At 38.0% G+C, this 23,880-nt stretch overlaps 1 pseudogene; it reads left to right on the top strand.

Moving 5' to 3' along the window:
- The first annotated feature begins 9,638 nt into the window (after positions 1-9,638).
- On the top strand, positions 9,639-16,307 carry LOC123811215 (annotated as a pseudogene).
- The last annotated feature ends 7,573 nt before the right edge of the window (positions 16,308-23,880 follow it).

Here is a 23,880-nt window from a genome sequence, read left to right as displayed (position 1 = left end):
CAAACTCACAATTATTAACAACCACACCTAAAATAAAAACAAACTAAGCAAACAGCTAGAACAGAAACAGAACCACAGAAATGGAGATCACATGGAGAGTTATCAGCCGGGGAGTGGGAGGGGGAGACAGGGGGAACAGGTACAGAGAATAAGTAGCATAAATGGTAGGTAGAAAATAGACAGGGGGAGGTTAAGAATAGTATAGGAAATGTAGAAGCCAAAGAACTTACATGTATGACCCATGGACATGAACTAAATGGGGATGGGGTGGGAGATGTGGGTGGGAGGGGCTGTGTAGGGCAGAGGGGAATAAAGGGGGGAAATGGGACAACTGTAATACCATAATCAATAAAATATATCATTATAAAAATAAAATATGTTTGGATTTGTTGCACTTAATCTGCCTTTTTTAAAATTAAAAATAGCTATATTGCAAATTTTCTCTAAAACAGTATGGCAAAGAGTGGTATCCAGTCCATCTGGGGGGAATATTGGTTGGCTGGAGAAAAAATAGGATAATGTTACAATGGGCCTGACTGAATACTAGGATTACATAAAGATGTATATTATCTATGATATTAAGAATACAAATACGATGGGTAGATTGCTCTACCATAGAAATCCTCTCTTGAAAAATATATTTCAAACATTGAAATAAAAATTTCATGATAAGTTTTTTAATGGGATAAGAAGTTCTTGGATGTTTTTAATGGGACAGTGATGTCCATGACTGAAAGAAAGGTGACAAGGTGTGAAAAAAGAGGAACACCTGGTAGAAATAAAATATACTTATTGCACATCTATCTATTCCACCCTTTGCCTGTTCTTACTAGGAGCTAGTTTTCCTTTGGGGAAGTGTCATTTACACTAACTTTATTTACACCACATTTTCCTAACTGTGTGACAGTTGTGCAGTTGGAGGTAAGAGTGAACTCACCCTTAACTCTGGGAACAGAGTATTTCTCATATCAAAAAACTTTCTTCTGATTAACCAAACGTAAGCAATTGGGATAGAACTTGAGCCTTTGGCCAGTAATACTGTGCCATAAACATTTATCTCCATCTAAACAACGTTGCCACCATGGAAAAGCCTCCTGTGGTTGAGGATGGCTCTCAGAGAAACACAGTGAGCTGGCACCTGGGCCCTGTTCACCTGGGGCTGCACAGCACACTTCCTTCAGAACTTTTGAGGGGAATGTAACCCCCTCAAAGTCTCCATTGATGTTTTAGTAAGTTTAGTTTGTGTTTTCTGTTTCCTTCAGTTGAAAGAATCTCACTGATACAAAGAGGAGGAGGTGAAGAGTGAAGTGGTAGGCAGAGGAGCTGGGAGTTAAACTTGCTCTATTGTTTTTATGTGTTTATTCAGAAATTCTCTTGAACTTCTCAGTGTAATTCTAAAAAAGGACTGGTAAACAAAATTCTAGTTATATATCATATTTCTGAATATATATATATATACACATACATGTGTGTGTATATATATATATATACAGATCTCCAGTCTACATACTTTATTTTTTCTCAATACTGATGATCCTAACCTTTCAATTCTTTATCTTATTTAACTTATATGTCCATATCATAATGAAGATACCCCTATAATTTTTCTCAATCTATCATCTGTCAGATTATGTTGCCTTCCTGTTAAGTTAAATCACTTTCTAGTGTCAAAACATTATTTAAATGCTTATAGTTATTAACCCATTCTATAATTAGTAACCACGTCAGGGATATCATGGATGGAATCAGAAAAAATTTCACAAAATAACAGCATGTTATACAGTATTTCTATTTCATTAGTTAGTGGGAATCTGAAGCATGAATTATGAAATAGCCATGTAATAATACAGATCCCATATTGCTGAGCAGAGAGAATACTGAATATTTGAACCGAGTGCCCCAAACCATTTTCAAATTTCTCTAGACTTATGTCATATAAAAAAGAGATAGGCAGTTTGATTAGGTCAGAACCACTGAGGAAAAGAGCCCAAGAACTTGAAACTGGATAATATTGCCATAGGTTCTTGAGAGTTATGAGAGAAAAGTTGTTTTCTAACTGGCTTAGCCCTCAGACTCTTATAAATAAATAACCATATCATGTTTTTCACCACAAGGTAAACAGAGAGAGTCTTTGAAGAATATAGACAAATAGTGTTGTTTATACTCTAAATGTTTATTACCAAGCAAATATATTCTACATTTTTCAGTGAGGGTATATAGAAAGTATTATGGTTTTGATTTTAATCAGCTTATATGACCAGAAATAATACACACATACATCACAGTTTGCCTGGTACTGTTCCTGTATATACTTATTTTATCTTTTATTAATTATTAATAATGTCTTTTCACTTATAAAATTTTCCTGGCTTGGAAGATAGGTTACACAGTCACAGTACTTATGGGGGTTAGTAATCATGTCTAAATATAAGGAAGGCTAACTCATGGTAAGATGCCTATTCTGTTAGAACATGTAGCAAAAATAATCTCCCCTTTGCTATCAAAACATCTGCCAATAGACCATGAAATTAGGGAGTTTATTGATAATTGAAAGACTTAACCCCACTAATTTTCCCCACAAAATATTCTTAATTCTTATTCTTCCCTATCATAATATATATTAAAGTACAAATTTTCAGTGTTAAAATAACCAAATAGTTGTCAATCATGTCAACAGTACAAGCAAAGTAGTTGCTGTAATCAGGATTGGAAAAAGGAGGCGGGGGTCAGGTAGGAAGGGAAGACACCAGGGAGGGATGGAAAGCTGAATAACAGGGTGTAATCAATATGTTACAATAGTCAGTTAGTTAGATACTGGCAAAAAGGAAGGGAGCAAATGGAACCAAATATTTGACTAAGCCCAATTAACTAGGGAAAAACAGTTTCATGGTCACTCTGGGGATCTGAGTAAGTAGGAAAGATGCTTTTCAGTCACCCAAGGTAGCAACCAGCACAGTTCCTCTGGATTTATAGGAGAAGGGAGAAAATGGGAAGAAAAAATTCTTTCACTGAACACATGTGCAAGAGGCAAATGACAAGCCAAACTATGAGGCATGTGCAGTAGGAGCCAAAATGGTGACCATAAAGGGGGAAGAGACTAGCCTGGGAAAGTCTGGGGAAAAAGATTGGATTAGGGAAGGGCACAAGCCCTGGGGAATCCAGTGAAGAACTTGGATAGGGGGAGGGCACAAGCACAGGCCCAGGGAAAGCCAGAAAAGAGGTTGGGTAGTTTGAAAGAAAGCCTGCTCTTTCCCTCAACCCAAGGAAATACATGGAAGCTAGACAAACAACTCAGTGTGCCCCTCCTTCAGAGCACACCTGTGCCTTCTCCTGAGCAGGTACTTTTTGCCCTCTTTGGATCCCCAGACTCTAAGGATCCCCACAAGACTTGCACCTGGGGAAGCAGTGAGCAGCCACACAGGACTCTCCTTTTGCCTCTGTAACTTCCTTTCCTGGGTGCACGCAGCTGCTACCCAGCCTGCCCACTCTCTGTCTCTCTAGGTGTGTACTGTCTCTTTTTACTGTGATAAACCTTTTCATTGTTACTTAAAATCCTCCTTTCTGTGTGTCCTCCAAATTCTTTTCCTATAACACTGCAGAAGAATCCTATTTTCAGACTGCCAGGGCCTACCCAGTCCCAGTCCTCCTCCAGTAACAAATATATTTTACTAATTTACTAACAAACCTTTATATTGTGATGAGTAATAAAATGAGTATATAAGCAATAACCCCAAAGTGAGAACATATCCTCCAGAAATGTGTTTATTCATTCAACAAATATTTATGCTCATTTGTAAAGTGCCTAGCAATCCCATCTTGCTTTATTAAATTTTAAGCTAGTGGAATTTTCCTTTTAGTCTCATGACTCACATGCTATCCTCAGCACCCCCAAATGTATATCCTGAAGACCTCAATCAAAACTTCTGTAGGCCACCTACAAAGTAAGGCTGATGTTGTGTGTGAAAGGTGCTTTCCATGAAAACTGTACTGCAGCTTTGTGTCATTATATGTTACCAAGAACATCCACTTACACAAATTAAAATTTTATGGGTCACACATTGCACTTTAAGCCACAGATATTACATGATTTACAGCTTTGGATTTTAGGCCGAAGATTTTACAGTCTGTTTTATTTGTTGAACATATTTCTACTGTTAATCTACATTATGGAGAGTATTCTCATAAGCAGAGCCTCTCCTATATCCTTCCCATTTCCATCCCCTCATTTGCTTGCATGTATAAACAGAGCAGGATAGAGAACGATGGTGCTGCTTGGATGCCTGACTGACTCTGAAATGCGGAACACTAAGGACGTTGCTAAGAAGCAGCTGCTGCGTCACTATAAATTAGCCACTCATTTTTGTCAATCAGATAAACAGTCTTGCATGGATGACTAGGGGATTTTGAGCTCTTTACATTATGTGCTGATGATCACATTCTTAGCTGTATTTCCTTCAGTTTGATTTAAATGCATGTATTTCTCTTACCATCTTATCTGGTGTTGTGGCTCTATAGTAATTTCTAAGAAATTGCCACAAAGAATCACAGGAGGGATGACTTCAGTAAGGGTGAAAATTCATCTATTTTCCTCATTGCTTTTAGCTTCCTCTAAGAATGTGATTTTCCCAGAATTTATCACCAAGAGGAAGATGATTTTTAAATTTTTTTGTATCTCTTACCAAAAGGCATCTGAAGTTGAGTCAAAATTCTATTTAAGCCCTGGTGCTGCCACCAGTGTGAAGTTGGTGAGTCAACTGAGTAGCTCTCTCACATCGTTCACCTTGGTAATGGCAATGACAATGGTCCCTGTGCACCACACGTTAACAGCTCTTTCTTGAATCAAGTAAGGTATCTTAGGGGAAGGATTTTGAAATATATATGGACTGCACATATGGAAGATAATGATAAAGTTTTGGGGGGGTTGTTTTAGTTATTTCTGCTGTGGTCAAAGGCACACTTGAAAACATGGCTTGAACACTTGTGAGAGTGAGTGAGAAACTAAATTTTAAATTTTATTTAATTTTAATGAAGTTTAAATGGACACATGTAGTTATTGGCTACCATATCAGAAAGCACAGCTCTAAAACATTAAAGTTTTATTTATTATTATCTTCTAAGACTGTTTTTAAACACTGCATATAGTCAACCTAATAATACAGGCTCCTCTAGAGGAGATAAGAATTAATGACACCTAGATAAAGGTTTAGCCATGGTAAAGGACTCCAGGTGGGGGAAACAGCATGATTGCATCATAATATTACCTCAGTCTTTCTCTTCCTCCTTCACATGATGAAATCCTCTAATTGTTTGTCTCTTCTAACTCACCTATTGCCCCTTTTGGAAAGCAATCTCAGAATCCTTCCTAACAACTAACCTTTCTCTTGTCATAGAACACACCACAGTCTGACACATTATAATTGCTTGTATTTATGTCAGTCTCCCCCCTAGACCTTGAATACCTCTAGAGAAGTAGTCTTCATATTTATATCCTCTAGTATTGATTTCTTGTGGGGCTCTAAATAAATTTGATTGAATAACATAAACTCCCTTCTCTTTAAGAACTCGCTAGAATGTGGAAGGAGATGTTGAAATAAATCTTTGTTATTTTACTTGACCTACCAAAATGCAATGAAATAATGAATAACAAGTTTTTTTGTAGGTAGAAATGGAGAAAAACAAAGCAGACATCCAAATAAACATTTTGTATATTCTGACAAAATTTAGTCTGTGCTAATTTTAAAGACAGCTACTGGAATAAAAATTAGTAAAAACAGCAAAATAAGTCAAAGAAAAATAAATTCCATATAATTTCAATTATATGTGGAATTTAAAAATAATATAAATGAAAAGACAACAAACAGAAACACACATAGATACAAAGAACAGACTTTTGGTTGCCAGAGGGGAAAGGGGTTGGGGCATCGGTGAAAAGTGAAGGCATTAAGAAGTACAAATTGGTAGTTACAAAATAGTTATGGGGATGTAATATATAGCACAGAAAGTATAGTCAATAATACTGTAATAACTATGTATGATGCCAGGTGGGTACTGGAAATATTGGGGGGACACTTTCTAAAGTATATGATTGTCTAACCACTATGCTGTATACCTGAAACTAATACAAAATTATATGGAATGTAAATTGTGACTGAAAAAAATAACAAAATGACACAAAGAAAAAACCCACACAAATACAGTAAAACAGGGGTAATGTAATGGTGGCCCTGGCCAGATAGTTCAGTTGGTTAGAGCATGATTCTGATATGCTAAGTTTGTGGGTTTGATCCCAGGTCAGGGCACATGCCACAATCAATTAATGAATGCATCAATCATTGGGAGAACAAAATCAATGCTTTTTTCTCTACTTTCCTCTCTCTAAAAATCAACAAATAAAAAAATTAAAAATGATAAATACAGTCACTCTGTGGAATCACTCTGTGGAAATAAATCCTCTGTCAATATGACTGTGTCCATCTAAGATACATGAACTATTACCAGCTCCATTTGTAGCATGGGCAATCACTAATCTGAGCCTGTTTCATCCTCTTTAAAATGCAGAGCTTGGGTGGATTTTAGTAGTGTTTTCTAAAGGGTCTTTTTCCATATGGCTTCCTAAAATGTTAATACTAAAGAGTAATTTTTGGAAGCTCTGAGTTAAATAAAGTTCAGCAGATTTCTGTAAAATAAGACTTCCCAGAATCTTTCATAGGCTAGTGTACAATTAGCTCACTAGAGGGGCCCATCATATATGTCTTTCTCAAATCTATCTGAAACAGGAAGCCTGTGCTTCATTTATACATACAGGCTGGGGCAGAAGTAGGTTTATAGTCGTACATATGCAAATCACAGTTTCTTCTTTGATTATTATTTAATAATTGTCATATTATTTTACATAAGAACAGCTGTAAACCTACTTTTGCCCCACACTGTAGTTATAATTTATGACAATAGACATAAAATAAAATGAATAGGTGTTATCAAATAGGATAATGAACTATAGATTACCTCTGGGAATACCTCTGTAAGAGCAAAAGTGTGACATGAAGGCTGAAAAGTCACCTATAGGGAGGCGACATACAGAAATAGAAGCAGTATGCACAGATGCTTGAATCATGAAAAAAATTACTTGGCTCATTTATTTTAGGTGCCGACAGATCATAGTGCATTGAGCCTATGAAGAAAGGGAGAGAGTCTGAAAAAGCAAAGTGGCAGAGGTAACAAGGGCACTCTAAGATAGTATGGCCACGCTTATAGCTAATCAATGGAGTGCTCATTCATTGAAAAAGCCTTGATGAGAGAGAAAAAGGTCAGCTGAATTAAACACTGTGTTTAATGACATGATTGATTTTTTCCATCTGTCATAAGTATGCCCTATCATGACAAACCTGTAAAAACAGTTTATAGTCTGGTACTAAATGACTCCAGGAGCTTGAACTTAAGTATGAGTGAAATGGAAAGGCACGGAGGACCTTTAAGCAGAAAATGATATTAACTCTGCAAAAATTGACTGCAAACGTGATGAAAACCAGAGATGAAGTTCTCTACCCATTGCTTACATTTGCATATCTAAAATGTAATTATAGCCAATTCTATTGCCAAGTCTGACTCCATACTTAGGTCCTGTGAGGAAGGAAAGGGAAGAGAGGATTCTTCTTTTGGCAATTTAATGCCCCCACACATTTTTTAAAGCACATATACACAATGTTCAAAATCCCCACTTAAATAGGTCTTTTTTTCATCCTTTCCTTTCATTTTTGTCCTATTTCTTCTGTTCAATCCCAAAGTGGAGTGAACAGAAGTTTCGGCAGACTATCTCCTCTTTTTCCTGTCCTTTCTACATTCAAATTATTTTGAAAAATGAAATTTATTTATTCCATTTCTTTTGACACACTCTTGGAGCTTGGAAAGTTGTTTTCTTCTTTTGTGTGGCCATTCTACAGTACTTTCCAATATCCTGGAAGTTAAGTAAGAATGTCCAAGGGCCATGCTGCTTTCTCCTGAGGGCTGCAAGATGTTGTTCCCTGAGGGAGAACAGCTCATTTAGAACTGTGTGCAGTGCCACCTCGTGACAAAGGAAGTAATTGTTTTTAGGGAACAGAGCATCTGCACATTGCAATCTGATGCTTTGTGTAACCCACACCAAAATTTAGAGATTTTATGAAGTCAGCGGCAATAAGGGACAGGTATGGGTATTTAGTGGTTTAATACTGATTTTCCCATGAAGTTTTGAAACAATAACCTTTGAATTATTCAATTTTTAAGAATCTACTCCAAAAAGTTATATCCTGTTTATACGAAAAATAGTTTAGATTAATGCAAAAGCAACCCAGAGGTTACATGACCAGCTTAAATAGCTTAAATATTTAGTATCTCCTCAGGGTAAAAGTTTCTAGGTATTGGGTCATAATTATCTTATGTTGGAGGGAGTGCAAGTGATGACACTTTTCCACTTTTCCAAAAGCTTCACCAGCAGGCTAAGGAATTCCATCTTAATTTTCAGAACATGATTCATAGCTGGCACACAATTATTTTCAATACAACATACACATTACGTTAAGGAAACAGGGGTCTTGCATATATGCAATTGAACACGAAGTTCTGATTTGGTTGTTACTACGGCCCTTGCTCCACTTAGCACTTTTGTCTGGAAAACATTCAGAAAGTATAGAAAAGTTTTGAATTTTATTGAAGAAAAATATTTTCTTTTAAAATGGTGGAAAACAATTCCCTGTTAAGTATTATTGAATGCATACATTGCATGAAACAGTATTCTGTGTTCTGCTATTTTAGTCAGAAAGTTCTCAAATTCTGATATAAAGTCCAGCTTGCAAAAAATGGATGGAACAGTGTAGCATTCCAGCTCAGTCTTTTAGTGAGTAGACTCGAAGAGAAAAAGAGACTTCAGCTTATTCAAAACAATGACGTGGCAGCAGAGAATCATCAAAATGTTTCTCTTTTTTTTTTCCTTTACCAATAGGTAGAATGAATCCCTGATTAAATAAATTATATAATGGACAATCTAATAAACAATTACATGTTATAATTTTATAGATACAGTTTTACTAATGAATGTCTTAATAGTCTGAAACTCCAAAGGAGACAGACACCACAGGAAACTTTAGGAATAATACAAGCTTTTAAAAGGGAATTTAGATGTTAACATCAAGAAAAGATGTAAATTAATGTATATCTACACAATCATTCCCTTGAGTTCCTTGTACATTATTACTTTTTCTAGACTCAGAAAATAAATGATGAATGTATTTAAAAATGTCTTAATCTCTGCTCTTACTCTATTTGAGGAATGGAATTTTCCTGTACAAATAAATGTGGGCTTTGCTATAGGAATTGAATAAAAGAGATCATTTTTTCTAAAGAACTGCTTACTTATGAAGTCTTTTGATAATTCAGACATCTGGACAGCTGTGTTTACTTTGTACTTAGTTTAACTACTTGCATTCAGATTGTCTATAAAAATTCAAAATGTAAAGCATGGCTATTCAATTTCATCTTTAAACAATTTAATGTTTTAATGAATCAGCTCATTTAGATACATGAATAAGACCTAGGCTTAATTTCCAGGATTGCTGCAGGCACTGGCTAGTTCCTGGGGAAGGAGAAAGATCAAAGCAGCGTCCATGATTTTAACCAGGCTGCTGAAAGCTACTGTCATGGCGGCAAGTTACTTCAAAGAAGAATGGAAGTATCAAACCAATGGGGAAAATCTACAGAAATTTGAAACCAAAATTCTTTTTTGTTACTACTTCTACATGATGTAAGTTTTAAATAGAGAAACATGGACCCCCAAAAAAGCCTTTGCCTAAAAGCAAGGTCAGGAGAGAGCTTGCTTCCCCTCTCTGTTCTCACCATATAAGGACACAAGGAGCAGACAGCACTCACCAGAACTCGAGGGTGCTGGCACCCTGATCTCAGACTCAGCCTTCAGTGCTGCAAGAAATACATTTATGCTGTGTGTAAGCCACTTGGTCTATGGTAATTTGTTAGAGCAGTCTGAAAGGACCGATACAATACCCAACTGATTTTACTAAAATCAACAACACCCCCCCCGCCAACATTTCATCTTTAATTGCAAGGAGTGTTGTAAGCACTCTAAATGAATTCAGAATAGAGTGCTGTGGGACTTAGAAACCAAGATAAACTGAGTGTTTCCCCTACATCTAGCATGCCTTCTCTTTCCTCCAAGGCTTTCTCCAAGATCTCTCCTCTGAAACAGCTCCCAAAGCCCCTCATTTCCTTCAGGTGATCTAGTTCTACATTATTTTAGACATCAGCACAATTAACACTCCAAATTGTAATGGGCTGTAGACTAAGAGGCCCTAGAGCCCCCACAAACCTAGCTTGAGGGCTGGGAAAAGCAGCAGCACAAGGATTGAGAGTTATTTTGCCTATCAATAACAGCAAACTAGTCTCCTAGCCTGTGTGGGGCCAGGAAGGTATGCATGACTTTAACTCACAATGTACCTGGCAGGCAGCTCACCCGGGTTACAGTGCCTGTACGAAAGCTAGGCTATGGTTTGCTCCATACCTTGGGGCCATGCCTGCCATGACTGGCCAGACTAACAATGGCTGCCAAGGAAGGCAGAGAATGTGGGAGTGCTAGTACATGTAGCCAATTGTGGGAGGAGTCAGAAATGGGGTTATGGAAGATATTCCAGGCTGGGATTTAAACTGAAAAGCAGGCTGCCACAGGGACAGGGGACAATGTGAGTCCATGTGGGAAGAAAAGGGATGAAAGGACTCACGCTGGTGGGCCATGAGGAGGTTAAGAACTGGTTTTGGGTTAAGAACTGGAGACCGCAGTGACACAGCTGATGGTGCTGGGAATTGTGGCAGGCCCGCTAGCTGAACACGGATTACTGAGAGGAACCAGGAATCTAGCTAAGCCACGGGCTTCTATTTTTTTTCCTGAGTTATGGTACCCTTGATTGGCCCAGTGTGGCAAGGGGTGGCAGGACTCTCTTTGTGTTTTGGGTGTATCTTTTTTTCTAAAGGGAGTGGGGTTTAATGGTAGAATTTTGCCATTACTGTAAACCTGTATAACTTTTGAATAAAGTGTTCCTTTCCTTTTTACCAAACTCTGGCATTTAGAGCCACAGTTCCTAGCAACAGTGGCATGCAAAGAACCATACTGAAAAAAGACCCCGGGGCAGGGGGCTTGGTGGCAGTATCTTGGTTCCCAAAGTGGTTGTTTCTGTGACAAAATGACATCCTTGACCCACCTCAAACAAACAAATAAAACATGAAGAAGAAAAAGAAGGAGGAGGGAGGGAAAGAGGTGGAGGAGGGGGAGCAGAAGGAGGAAAAGGTGAAGCAGAAGACTAAAAGAAGAAAAAAGTGGTTCTGGCACCCCTTTTATGCACACGCTAAGTAAAGCCTACAGGTATACCTTGGTGATATTGTGAGTTTAATCCCAGACACTGCAAGAAAGTGAGCTGTAATTTTTTTTTGCTGGCAAAGTATCCTGTGGTCAATTTGTAGAGAACCCAACCCCTGTGAAGTGCAATAAATACTGCTATTCACTACAGCAAAACACGTATCACATGTGTCCCATTACACTTAAAGAGGCATGGGCTCTGTCCCTTTTACTCTTTAATACCTATAGCCAACCTTACCTAACCTAAGTCCCCATTTGAAAATGTCAAAAGTGGAAATAGGTTGAAACTGCTGCAACACTGACCAAAAACTAAAACTTTAATCAATACAATGGTTGGTTTGGTTATCTGTCAACTCCATTCAGCTGTTATGCCAGACTAAGGCTGATGTGAGTGGAATGCTTATGCACTAGCATACTTTTACTTATTCATTTATTCTTATCTTCATCGCTACTTAGTGCTGAGTTTTCTGTGCCAGGCACTGTGCTAACTGCAGGATATATGATATTGAACAAAAACATAGGCCCCTGATTGTGGAAATAGTGCAAGAGCCATTTTGCTATTGTGTATCCACTTTACCTGAGTTTGACAAAGTCCAGGTAAGACTAGGAAAAGGGATCAGAACCGTTAAAGACTAGAGAGCAGGCTGTCAGATTTTTGATACTGTTTAAACACATGAGAGGGAATACTATGAAGTTAGAATCAAACCCCCTTCTAAAACTTTAGAAAAACTGAGAATAAGAAATCATAGTTATAACAAATAAAGGGTGAAAAACAGAATAACATTTCTATAAATAATGAAAACACATCAAAAGACATACCCACAAACCGAACAAAATGAAATCAAAGATATTTAAAAAATGATTTAAAAAAGTACAAGAGCTCTGGCTGGCGTAGCTCAGTGGATTGAACGTGGGCTGCGAACCAAAGTGTCGCAGGTTCGATTCCCAGTCAGGGTACATGCCTGGGTTGCAGGCCAGGTCCTCCAGCAGCCGCACATTGATGTTTCTCTCTCTCTCTCTCTCTCTCTCTCTCTCTTTCTCTGTCTCTATCTCCCTCCCTTCCCTCTCTAAAAATAAATAAATAAAATCTTTTTTAAAAGTACCAAAAAATGCATTAATAAAATTTTTTAAGGAACTAAAAAAATCAGTTGACAAAGCTCAGGAATGGCAGACATTTAGAAAATTCAAATATTAAAACTAAAACAATATGAAAAATAAAAATGACCAAACAATAAATATTACCTTCCCAAAAGGTAAAGGTGGTAAAATTTAAATTAAAAAAGAATAAAGAACAAATTAAAAGCAATGAAAATTAACATGTGTGTGTTTGTGCAGTTGTGTGTGTGTGGGCATAACAAAGAACATCCAGTTTAGGAAAAATAGAAATACCTGAAAACAAAAACAAAAGGAATAAAACCAAATTAATATTAAAAACTATAATTCATGAAAACATTTCTGTGTTTTAAAAGTCTTTGAAAGTAAATGAAAGAGTGCACTGCACAGTTGAGAACATTAATTTACGGTGAAAACAACAAGATGGTGTATAAAATTAGTGACATTAAAAAATCTTTTAGACATCAAAGGAGCCCTTTGGTCTTGCAAACACAGAAAATGAATCACAAAGGAACTAAAATAGCTTTCTGTCAGACTTTCCAACAGAAGAAATTGGAATAATATGTTTAAGATACTAAGGGAAAGAAAATGTGGACAAGAGATTTTATACCAAGCAAAACTGATTTTTTATTATAAAGTGCACATATAAACTTATTATCATACAAGAACGCAAGGGATATATGTTTTAAGAACCCTCATGAGGCATGTACTAGAGAAAAGTCTTCAGCAGTTAAAACAACTAGAGAGTCATGTACACTGGTGATGTGTATCAAACATACCATTAATTATAGAACAAAGACAAAACGAGCATTAAAAAGGAATATATAATGGTTATATGATTTGAAAATATAGACATAGTACAACTACTTTTAATGGTTAAAGAAAAGGCAAGATATTTTATTTAATTTAAAATGTTTAACTGTTTTCAAGACGTTTATTAGTGGCAGTATTATTAAAACTGCCATTCTGAAATAGTGGTGTGTATAATATGTTGCAAAGCAATGAGTAATTATAGGAAACTCTAATTCCTTTCATCATATGTTTCTCTGACAACCATAATTCCTGGTTTGATGAATGGAAATGATACTGATAGTTTGGCGGCAGATCTCCAGCCCCTAGGCAAGATGGCAACAGGAGGAAGCATTGCACTGAGCACATGCAAGGCTAGTGAAAACTGGAGGTGTGGAAACCCCTCCTACCCTTTCCCAGTACTTGATTGACTGTGGGGCCAGAGAAGGCAGACACACGTGCCGTAGAGGTCAGGATGGCAGCAGGGGAAGAGACTGTACCAGAGAAATCTGCCAGGCTAGCCTGCAGAAAAAAAGGGATTGGTTGGAGGCACTGACCCTCCCAGAGCATGGGGAAGTTTGGGCTGAGAAAGCACTTGGTCTGGGGACCATGGAAACTAGTATAAAACCAGAGGAAGGAAGGGATGTACTTTTGCTCACTTTACAAACTTACTGGCTGGTACATTTTCTGGACCTTCTGGTCCTGGAAGCCACTCAGCCATTGGCCACACTGGTCCTACATGTGGGCTCTAGGGAGGAAACTTGAGGCCTGACAGAGGCTGCCTGGATGACCATTCAGTGACCGCCTGTGGTTCCCAAGGAATAGCATTTTAAATGGGAGAAGGAATTCTGTGGATACTGCCTTTGGTTTCTGTCCGGCTGTGGGCAGCTGGGGTTTCCTCTGGGTTTATGGAACAGGATGGGCTTTGAGACAAGAGTCTGCCATTCTCCTAGATTGTGCAGTGTTTGAATAAAGACCTCTTTCCTTTCTCACTCAAACTCTACCTCGGGAACTTGGCTCTGGTGAGGGTGGGCAGCTGAACCTCAACTTTGGTTTGGTTACAGAGATACATACAAAATATTGAAGTTATATAAAAATCTTAAGAGTTCTGGATTTGAATTAAAGTATTGGTGTAAATGCATGAGTTTTGTTATGTGTAATATTATACACATATGTGTGTATAATACCCCCAGATTCCTATATTGGTTATTCAACCAAACATTAATCCAGATATTGCTAAGAAGGGATCTGCAGGTATCATTAAAGTCCCAAAGATATGGAGAGTATCCTGATTAGCTGACCTAGCCACATGAGTACTTTAAAAGCACAGAGGTTTCTTCTGCAGATTGTAAAGGAGATCAAGGTTCAAAGCACAAGGGAGACATATATCAAATCATCTCATTGTACACTTTAAATACCTAAAATCATCATTTGTCATCAATAAATCTCTAAAAGAAAGCAAGCAAGCAAACAAACAAAATACCCCACAAAGCACAAGAGAGATTTGGGATGTCATTCTTAACTTGAATATGGAAAATTGATCATGTGGAAAAAATGAGGGCTCCAGGGCCTGAGAGTAACCACCAGCAAGAACTTGGGGACCTCAGTCCTACAGCTTGAAGGGAACTGGATCTGTTAACAACTTAAATAAGCTTGAAAGCAGATTCTTTCTTAAGTCTCCAGATAATAATGCAGCTCACTTGATATTTTGATTTCAGTTTTGCAAAACTCTAAGCAAAAAACCCAGCCATGTAGTGCTGGGCTTTTGAACTACAAAACTGTGAGAGAATAAACATGGATGATATTTTAAGACTTGAAATTTGTGGAAATTTATTACTCAGCAATTAGAAAACTAGTACAAGCTTGGAATATTTTGTTATGCTAGATAGCAGGGAAGCCATCATACTGCTAGGGTGATGTCAGAAAGACTCAAGACCCAGTTTCAAGAAACCTCACTGGCCAAAGCTGGGGCAACTTGAGCTTTGAACACGACTCAACATGGACACTGGTCACTCTCACCATCTGGCTACTTGTGCATGTCAAGGAAGTTGGAAGTATCATTGGAAAGAAAGGATAATTGGTTAAGAAGATGTGTGAGGAGAGTGGTGCATGTATCAACATCTCAGAAGGGAATTGTCCTGAGAGAATTATCACTTTGGCTGGACCCACTAATTGCTGTCTTTAAAGCCTTTTCTATGATCATCGACAAACTGGAAGAGGACACCAGCAGCTCTGTGACCAATAACACAGCTGCCAGTAGACCTCCAGTCACCCTGAGGCTGGTGATCCCCGCTAGTCAGTGTGGCTCTCTCATTGGGAAAGGTGGTTGCAAGATCAAGGAAATATAAGAGAACAGGGACTCAGGTCCAGGTGGCAGGGGATATGCTCCCCAACTCAACTGAGCAGGCCATCACTATTGCTGGTGTTTGCAATCTATCATTGAGTGTGTGAGACAGATCTGTGTGGTCATGTTGGAGTTCCCCTCGAAGGACACCATCCAGTACTGGCCCAAGCCTTCTAGTTCTCCACCCATCTTTGCAGGTGGTCAGGACAGGTATAGAACAGGCAGCAACAGTGCGAGTATTCCCCACACCACCCCATCCATGTGCCTGAAACCTGACCTGGAGGGACCACCTTTAGAGGCCTATGCCACTCAAGGGCAGTACGCCATTCTACAGCCAGATTTGACCAAGCTGCACCAGTTGGCAATTCAACAGTCTCATTTTCCCATGACGCATGGCAACACTGGATTCAGTGCAGGTTTGGATGCACCTGCTCGGACTACTACTCATAAACTCATCATTCCAAATTGTTTGATTGCCTACAGAATCAGGTGCCAAGGTGCCAAAATCAATGTGATGTCTGGGGTGCAGATCAAAACTACAAACCTGTGGAAGGATCTACTGATAGGCAGGCTACCATCACTGGATCTCTGGCCAGCATTAGCCTGGCTCAATATCTAATCAATGTCAGACTTTCCTGGGAGGCAGGTGGCATGGGGAGCAGCTAGGACAGTGCAGATTCATCCTTAATCCCTTTCTGCTGTTCACCACGACCCATGATCCAGCTGTGTAGTTTCTGAACAGTCAGTGATTCCACGTTTTAAATAGTTTGCAAATTTTCAGTTCCTACACACACATAATAGTAATAATAATAATAATAATAGAAGTCGGTAACCTAGCAAATATGATCATCATAATATAAAATAACTGATTATATATGTAGAAAAATAGAAAAAGTTTGTTCTTGAAAACTGGTAAATAAAAGAGAAAACCTAGCAGGCTGTCTCCTCTCCGTAACTGAACTCTAAATAAAGAATAGATGAAGGAAGTTTCATGTATTCTACAGAGGGTTTTCCAGCTAATAAATTACAAGGAAATAATAGGATTACAATAGAACCATTCTGTTACCTCTTAATTGATCTACACATCGAGCATCAACATTTGCTGTAATGGAAAGAGGAACAACTAAACATAGCATTCCTGATGAGAAAATGTAATAATACCACCTGTGGCCTTGTCAAAGAGGTAGAATCTGAATCTAGTCAAGTCTTCAGATGCAGCTGCCGGTTATGAGGATATACAAAACACTCATCAGCATTTTGAACTGAGTGAGTTTCCAACCTCTGAAACCTAGTCTGTGGGAAATTCTAATGTCGCTTAGACGAGGCTACGAAAGAGATGGACAGGGAAACTAAGATTTAAAGAGAATAAGAGGCATATCAAATTTTCAGCATGGACAACACCAACCTGTACTGTTTAGGGAGGCACAATGGAGTGAAAAAACTATAAAAGAAGGCAGGGAAGTGACTAATGGAAAAACCAGGCCAATGGTTTCTTTAGGAGGAAGCAAGTACTTATAACTGTGTTGGGCCACAAGGGCAGACTTGCTGGCAAAACTTTATTTATTGATCTGGTTGGTAAGTACAAGGATATCTGCTTTATAATTATGTCATTAACATACACATTTACTTATTTACTGGTTAGTGTTTTTTGTGACATATGTCTTATTTTATAAGAAAAGGATGTTAAAAGACAGACTGTCCCTAACCTCTGTTTCATTTTCACCTGGGTATATGTGTTTTTAGTACCACCCTGGGTAGTGCTGTGTTTGGGTTGTGTCACATCTCTGTGGACAACAATTAAGAAAATACTTGGTATTTCCTGCATGCATCTAAACCGTACAATGTTAATTAGTTCAATTTAGATTTCTTGCTGGTATTGATATAATTGTAGCTCACCTCTCCTTTTCCACATTGCTACACATATTAAACATGGATATTTTGATGACTATGGAGTTTTACTAAACAAGATGATATCTTGCCCTGCCTGGTTTGGCTCATTTGGTTGGAGCATCATCCGGTAAACTGCAGGGTCGCAGGCTGGATTACTGGTCAGGGCCAGTGTCTGGGTTGCAGGTTTGTCCTGGGGGTGCATGTGAGAGGCAGCCAACTGATGCTTCTCTCCTTCTCTCTCCCTCCCTTCCCCTCTTTCTAAAATCAATAAGCATGTCCTCCAGTGAGGATAAAAAACAAAACGAACCCCCTCCAAAACAAGATAACACCTTATATTGCCTGTGTTTCTCTCAGATTTTTCTGAGAAAAACAATTAAGACAACCTGGAACTCCTCCAACCTTGCTGCTTTCCTCCATGACTGAGCCACTTTTCTAAGGCCGTGTCCAATCTATTAGTAACCAAATCCCAGGCCCAGCAAAAAACTTTAAAGAGTGGGGCATCCCAGATTCCTCTGCCTACACACACCTGCTTTGTCTAGTCTGGGAGGGCTTTCCTTGAAGAAGGGTCAGTGCAAGGATTCTCCACCCTGACTGCGCCTTAAAGCCAACTGTAGAAACTTGTAGAAAAAATCCTCTGGTCCTGCCTCAGACCAACTAAATCTGAGTCTCAGTGGGTGGTCATTTGTAGTTTGCTTCAAAGCTCCTCGGGGGGCTTTAATGTGCAGTTATGATTGTGAACTACAAGACTAATTATGGGTAAGAAAATGTGTTAATACACCTAATTCTTTTGTGAAGTGAATCATAAACCAATTAAAATGGAACCAGCTTCTTAATTTCTCTCTGTGTTAACATCTTGCCTAGAAGTTACTCTTAAAGGAAGGCATTTTTAATATGCCAGTGTACATTAAGATGAAAGGAGAGAATGCGGAAATGAGAGAAAAGCATCAACTACATTGTGTTAAGATTAAGTTTGATTACTGCTCAGTCAGAACAACCCATAGAACACATATATCTTTTATAACAATACAGTTTAATTTATACCTTCTCTACTACTATGAACATGTGTTTTTTAAAAAGATTCTATATTCGATTGTGTTATGTACATCTAAGGCCATGTAACTGATTGGTGCTGTAAAATAGGAGCAATGTGTTAAGATTCTACCGTTTTTGGAATACATGGAATATATGCTGTAACGAGAAATCCAGAGTAGACAGTTCTAGACCTGATTCAACAGTCTCAGGCCCCTGGCCCAGCTTCTCTTAACATTCAGTGGATGTCCTTGAGCACTGAAGTACCGAGCACCCTAATTGACACAAAACATTCAAAGGAGAAAGGGAAAAAGAGAAAGGAGGGCTCTCCTTAAGTATGTCTTTGTATCCAAGAAGAAGATCCCCAGATGAATTGTCCATTCCTCTTTTCCAAACCAGGCTAGAAGAACAGAAAATGAAACCCTGGCATTTTCAGCCTTTAAAAGGGAAGTGACTTCTGCCAGTAAAGAATAAAATCTTTAAGTGTGTTTGTTTTCAGAGTAAAAACAGATTTTGCACTTATTTTGTTAAATTTGTTCCTAACTATATTGTTCATTTTAGTGTAAAATTCTATTAGTGTATAATTCCATTATAAATGGAATTGTTTGTTTAAAATTTCACTTTCAGATTATTCATGGTAAGTATCATAGAAAGCAACTAGTTTTCACATACTGATCTTGCATCCTGAAAGTTTGCCAAGCTTGTATAGTAGTTTGAATAGTTTTTAGTGGACTCTATACAATTTTATATATTAAAAATATCATTTGAGAAAAAAAAGAACTTGTCCAATCTGATGCAATAACATTTGTCCAAAACACAGATGTGTACTAGTCAAATTATATTTGCTGAGTAAATAATTTCCTGCATGGTATAAATATAAAAGGGACAAAATCAAAATATGCAGTGTGAGGAATCTCTGTCTATATATAGGGTGGAGCAAATGTAGGTTTGCAGTTGTTCATATGGAAAATAATATAATAATTAATAAACAGCAACACTAGAATAAACTCTGTGCTTCATGTACTCACAACTACAAACCTACTATTGCCACACCCTGTACATTAGTATTTTTCAAAGGTCATGTGCCTAAAAATTCATGCGGCACTTGTGAATGGCCCCTGTCTCAGAGCTACTATCGTGGAGCTCAGTGTAGAGTCAAATTTAGTCAAGAAAAAGAACCACATGGTTGTTCTAAGCCTATATTTTGAGATATATTCTACACTAACTATTAATAACTTCAAAATGATTAATCGTGATTTTTTTCACTAATGTCTCAAGTTGTTGAAATCCTCCAGAACCCTCCAGAAGCATGCTTATTCCAACCCATTTGCAGCCTCTGAAGTGGTTTTCACTTGCTGGTCTATTTGGCCTGTAATTAGTTAACCTTCCTTATCACAGACTCGGTCATCCTTATTCAGCAAATCTGTGATATTGGCCACAAGCTCCTGAATGCATCTGGTCTAATGCTCTCCCATCAAAAACAGAACAATGTCCACTGCCTCGCTGTGTCACCAGTTTAAATTAATTAAAAACTCCCCAGTTATCAGGAAGTCATACACTCTGCATGCCCCTGTGACAGTACAACTTGCCCAATCCCCTCTTTCTTAGGAAAGTTAATTGGCCATATTGTTAAATTATTTCCTGTTTTTCATTCAAATGCCAAGTTTTCATTTTTTCCCTACTCTGCCTGATTTAGAGGTTTTAAGGGCCTAAAATATTTTTATTTAATATCATAACCCATGAGACATAGCCAATGATTTTTGATATTAAAAGGATATTATTTCTCACAATGTACAAATAAAATTACACCATTGTCTTATCAAGTGATTTGATAAGGATGCCAAAAATAAGTTCAATAATTTTCCAGTGGTATATACATTTTAGCATGTAATGGCAGCATTCTTCCATTATTTCTATTTCAACGTTAGCTGCTTTTTCCTTTATGTCTGTCACTCCAAATCCTGATCATGGGTTGCATATTCTATTCATCCATTATTCAACCAGTAAATGTAAATAAAAATAAATACTTTAATGCTTCACACTCCCACCAAAAACTATACTCAGAAATAAAATTTGATTTATTTTAATTATGTATGTATACTCATGAAGAGGAGTTTTTTTAGTACATTCTAAAAAATGATCTATGATTCCAGGATGCCCTATGCTGACAATAGCACTTGGAGCACTATACTCTCTATTTGTCTGTCATCTCCTGTGATTAGTGTTAATAAACCTCAGGGCATCCGCTGCCGTCGTTCACCTCCGTACTTCAAGGAGACCACGTTACCTGCGGCCCAAACATGCATCCAGCAAGTCTCTCCCTTCTGTCTTTTTAACCACAGTGCAAAGATTTTGTATATCATAGAATATTGTATTATAAATATTACTGAGTCACCCCGTTTCAGCTCAGACTCATACAAAGAAAAAGATATTATTTTACAGAAATAATCCAATATCAAGAAGACCAAAAGTTCAATTTTTGTCTGATTGATTCAATTTGTTGCTGCATTATGAAATTTGATCTACTGACCACAAACCAGTTCTCTACGGTTAACTCAATAATTACTCCAAAACCGCCGAATTCAGGTGAGTTTTAGCTTTGAGGAGTCTTGAATTCATTATTATTGTATTTTCCAAATTCATATTTATATTTAAATTTAATATTCCCATTTGGCTGATAACCTAGAAACAGAAGTATTGCTCAGCTTTGAGAATGCTATTATTCTCTGTCAGAATTTTTCAAATTCTCTGTCAGCAGCGAGTTGCTTCATAGGCCACTCACAAAAACAGTAAGGAAAAAGATTAAATTGTCAAGTGTATGAAATAGGTTTGTTTAGGTAAAAACTAAATTCTAAAAGAAATGCAGGACTTAGCCTAAAACATGTGAACTTACATTTTGAAATTCTCATGTGGGTGTGAGTGTGTGGATGTGTATGAATAATGTATGTAACATAGATTATTTGACCAGAAGTGTTGTAACCTATTTCACTTCAAAAGAGTCATTTTCAGCTGTCTGTTACACAAACTGGAAACAAAATGCATACTGAAAATGTGCTCTGAGATAACACAATGGTCCCTAGGCTGGGGCACAAGCAGGTTCTTCTCAGCTGTGACTGGGTGGGAGTTCACAGCACGGATAGCAGGAAATTGGCTGTGAGTCACCTTGGGTATTGGGATTGTGAGCAAGGTGCGAACTGGTTCATACAGGAAATGATGGGATCTGTTGATCTAGACCACTACAGGACGCTAAAGGGGGAAGACTTTGGAGACCGCAATGATTCATGTAGCATTGCTCAGGAGGGGCGATATTAGAAAATTTTTATGCCCTGAATATAGGGGATTTGAATGACATGGGGTTTTGTGACTTTGAGGAAAACAGTTTCAACCTGAAGCTATGAAGTCTAGGATACTATTTTTCCAGAGTAAAGTCGAGAAGTAACTCTCTCTCATTCTTGTAGATGAACACTGAGGAAGAAAAGCAAGAGAGCTGCTGTCAATGGAAATATGTACTTGAATGTGGATTATTAACTTACTGTTCTGTATGCATATAACTGAATCTGAGATTCATTTATACCAGAGTTCCACAACTCTGAGATCTGAGATTCTAAGATCACCTGCAAAAAGAATCACTTTTTAGAACTTTTTAAAATGCCTTCTTCACATCAAGAACTATGGAATTAAAATCTCTGAGAGTAGCATGAAAATCTAAATTAAATAACAAGCTTCTGTTACTTTATGCTCATTAAATTTTCAAAGAACTACTTGATATTAGAATGACAGCTTTTAAGTTCCTTTAAGTTGCTCAATGTACAAGGGGCAACCCCCCCAAACCAGGAATTATCTTCTGGAGGGTGAGCCCCTTGTAGCAAATGCTTCCCCTGCTAGCTGAGTGTCCTAGGAACCCATGTGTATCAGTGTACCAGATGGCGTTGTAGTGAGAGGCTTCAGTGAGTTTTTGTTTGAAGACTCTTTCAAGGCGTTTGCCCATTTCATGATAGGTAATTTACAAGCGCACCTGCCCACACCATGTCATGGCCCTTATGCCCCACCCTCCCTATTCACCTGATCTCACCTCAAGTGACTTTTTGTTCATTTGTTTCCCTGGATGAAACAAGTCCTCAAAAGGAAATGCTTTGCTGATGTGGAAGAGGTGAGACAAAAACAGGAACAATTATAAAGGATTCATGGACAACAACAAGTGGGGCTTGGAGACAGGGGAGGGAGGTAGGAAGGGCTGGGGTGGTGGGGAGAGGTAGGGGGAAAAGGTAGAAAACTGTACTTGAACAGCAATAAAAAATGTTAAAAAAACAGCAAGAATACTAAAAGACATCAAAACTGATGAGTTCAAAAACTGTTTTGAGCAGTGGAAAAAGTCTTGATAGGTGTATTGCATCAAATGGAGAATACTTTGAAGGTGACTGAAATTTAAGCATGTAAGAATAAATACATATTTTTAAATAAATAAATTACATTTTTTGGATCCCTCCTCATAACAAAGGGAGTTTTGTTTGCTTAGCAGAAATGCCTTCTATTCCCTTCCCAAAAGCTGTACACTGACTTCACCCTGTATCCATCTTCTGTTAAAACTAGAAAAGTGTTCCCACTCCTATCAAATGTGAATTTCTGCAGATGCCTCTGGATCCCATCCAGCTGAGCATCTCCACTTCCTCTGCTGTCTCCTGTCTTGTATCATCAGACTTCTCTCCACTGGATAAGACAATCAACATACTCCTACTTTTAAAAGAGTGCACAGAAACCCTGCCCCCCAAATACCATTGACTCCATATTCTGATCCAACAATTACTCAAATTTTCTTCTCTTTACAGCAACTTGGTATTTAACCTTCTTCTCGGAATCTGGTTTCACTCCTTCCCAGAAAAAAATTCCTCCAGCACACCTGTTTTCTTTTTGCTTTTGAGTTCACTGGGACTTTCCCTCCTGTAGCACCTTGCCCTCTCCCTGGAATGCTCTTTCTTTGTTTTTTCCAAAGTCTCATCTGTAGGATTTTTTCCCAGAGATCATCCTTCCTTAAATACCTTATGTGAATAAGTTGCACATCCTGTTCCAGTTATCTGCTAACAAATATTCTTACTCTGCCATCAGCACAACCTCCAACTTCCAAATGTATGTTTTCTTATTTGTTTATGTTTAGGTCTTTCCTTCTAGAATGTAAACTCCATGAGGGTAGATTTCATTTACCTAGTGGCTATGATATAATAGTCACCCCAATAAATATTCGATGAATGAATAGATTGCTGATGTAGGTTCCAGATACTGTGAGTGCAGATAAAGCCCTAGTCTTCTTTCCCAGTAATTTTAT

The sequence above is a fragment of the Phyllostomus hastatus genome, unplaced genomic scaffold, assembly GCF_019186645.2.
Source record: "Phyllostomus hastatus isolate PE091 unplaced genomic scaffold, TTU_PhHast_1.1 phas_scaffold_78, whole genome shotgun sequence".
In the NCBI taxonomy this organism is placed as follows: Eukaryota; Metazoa; Chordata; class Mammalia; order Chiroptera; family Phyllostomidae; genus Phyllostomus; species Phyllostomus hastatus.
The sequence above is the reverse complement of the archived record's forward strand: the minus strand, read 5'-3'. Positions and strand labels throughout refer to the sequence as shown.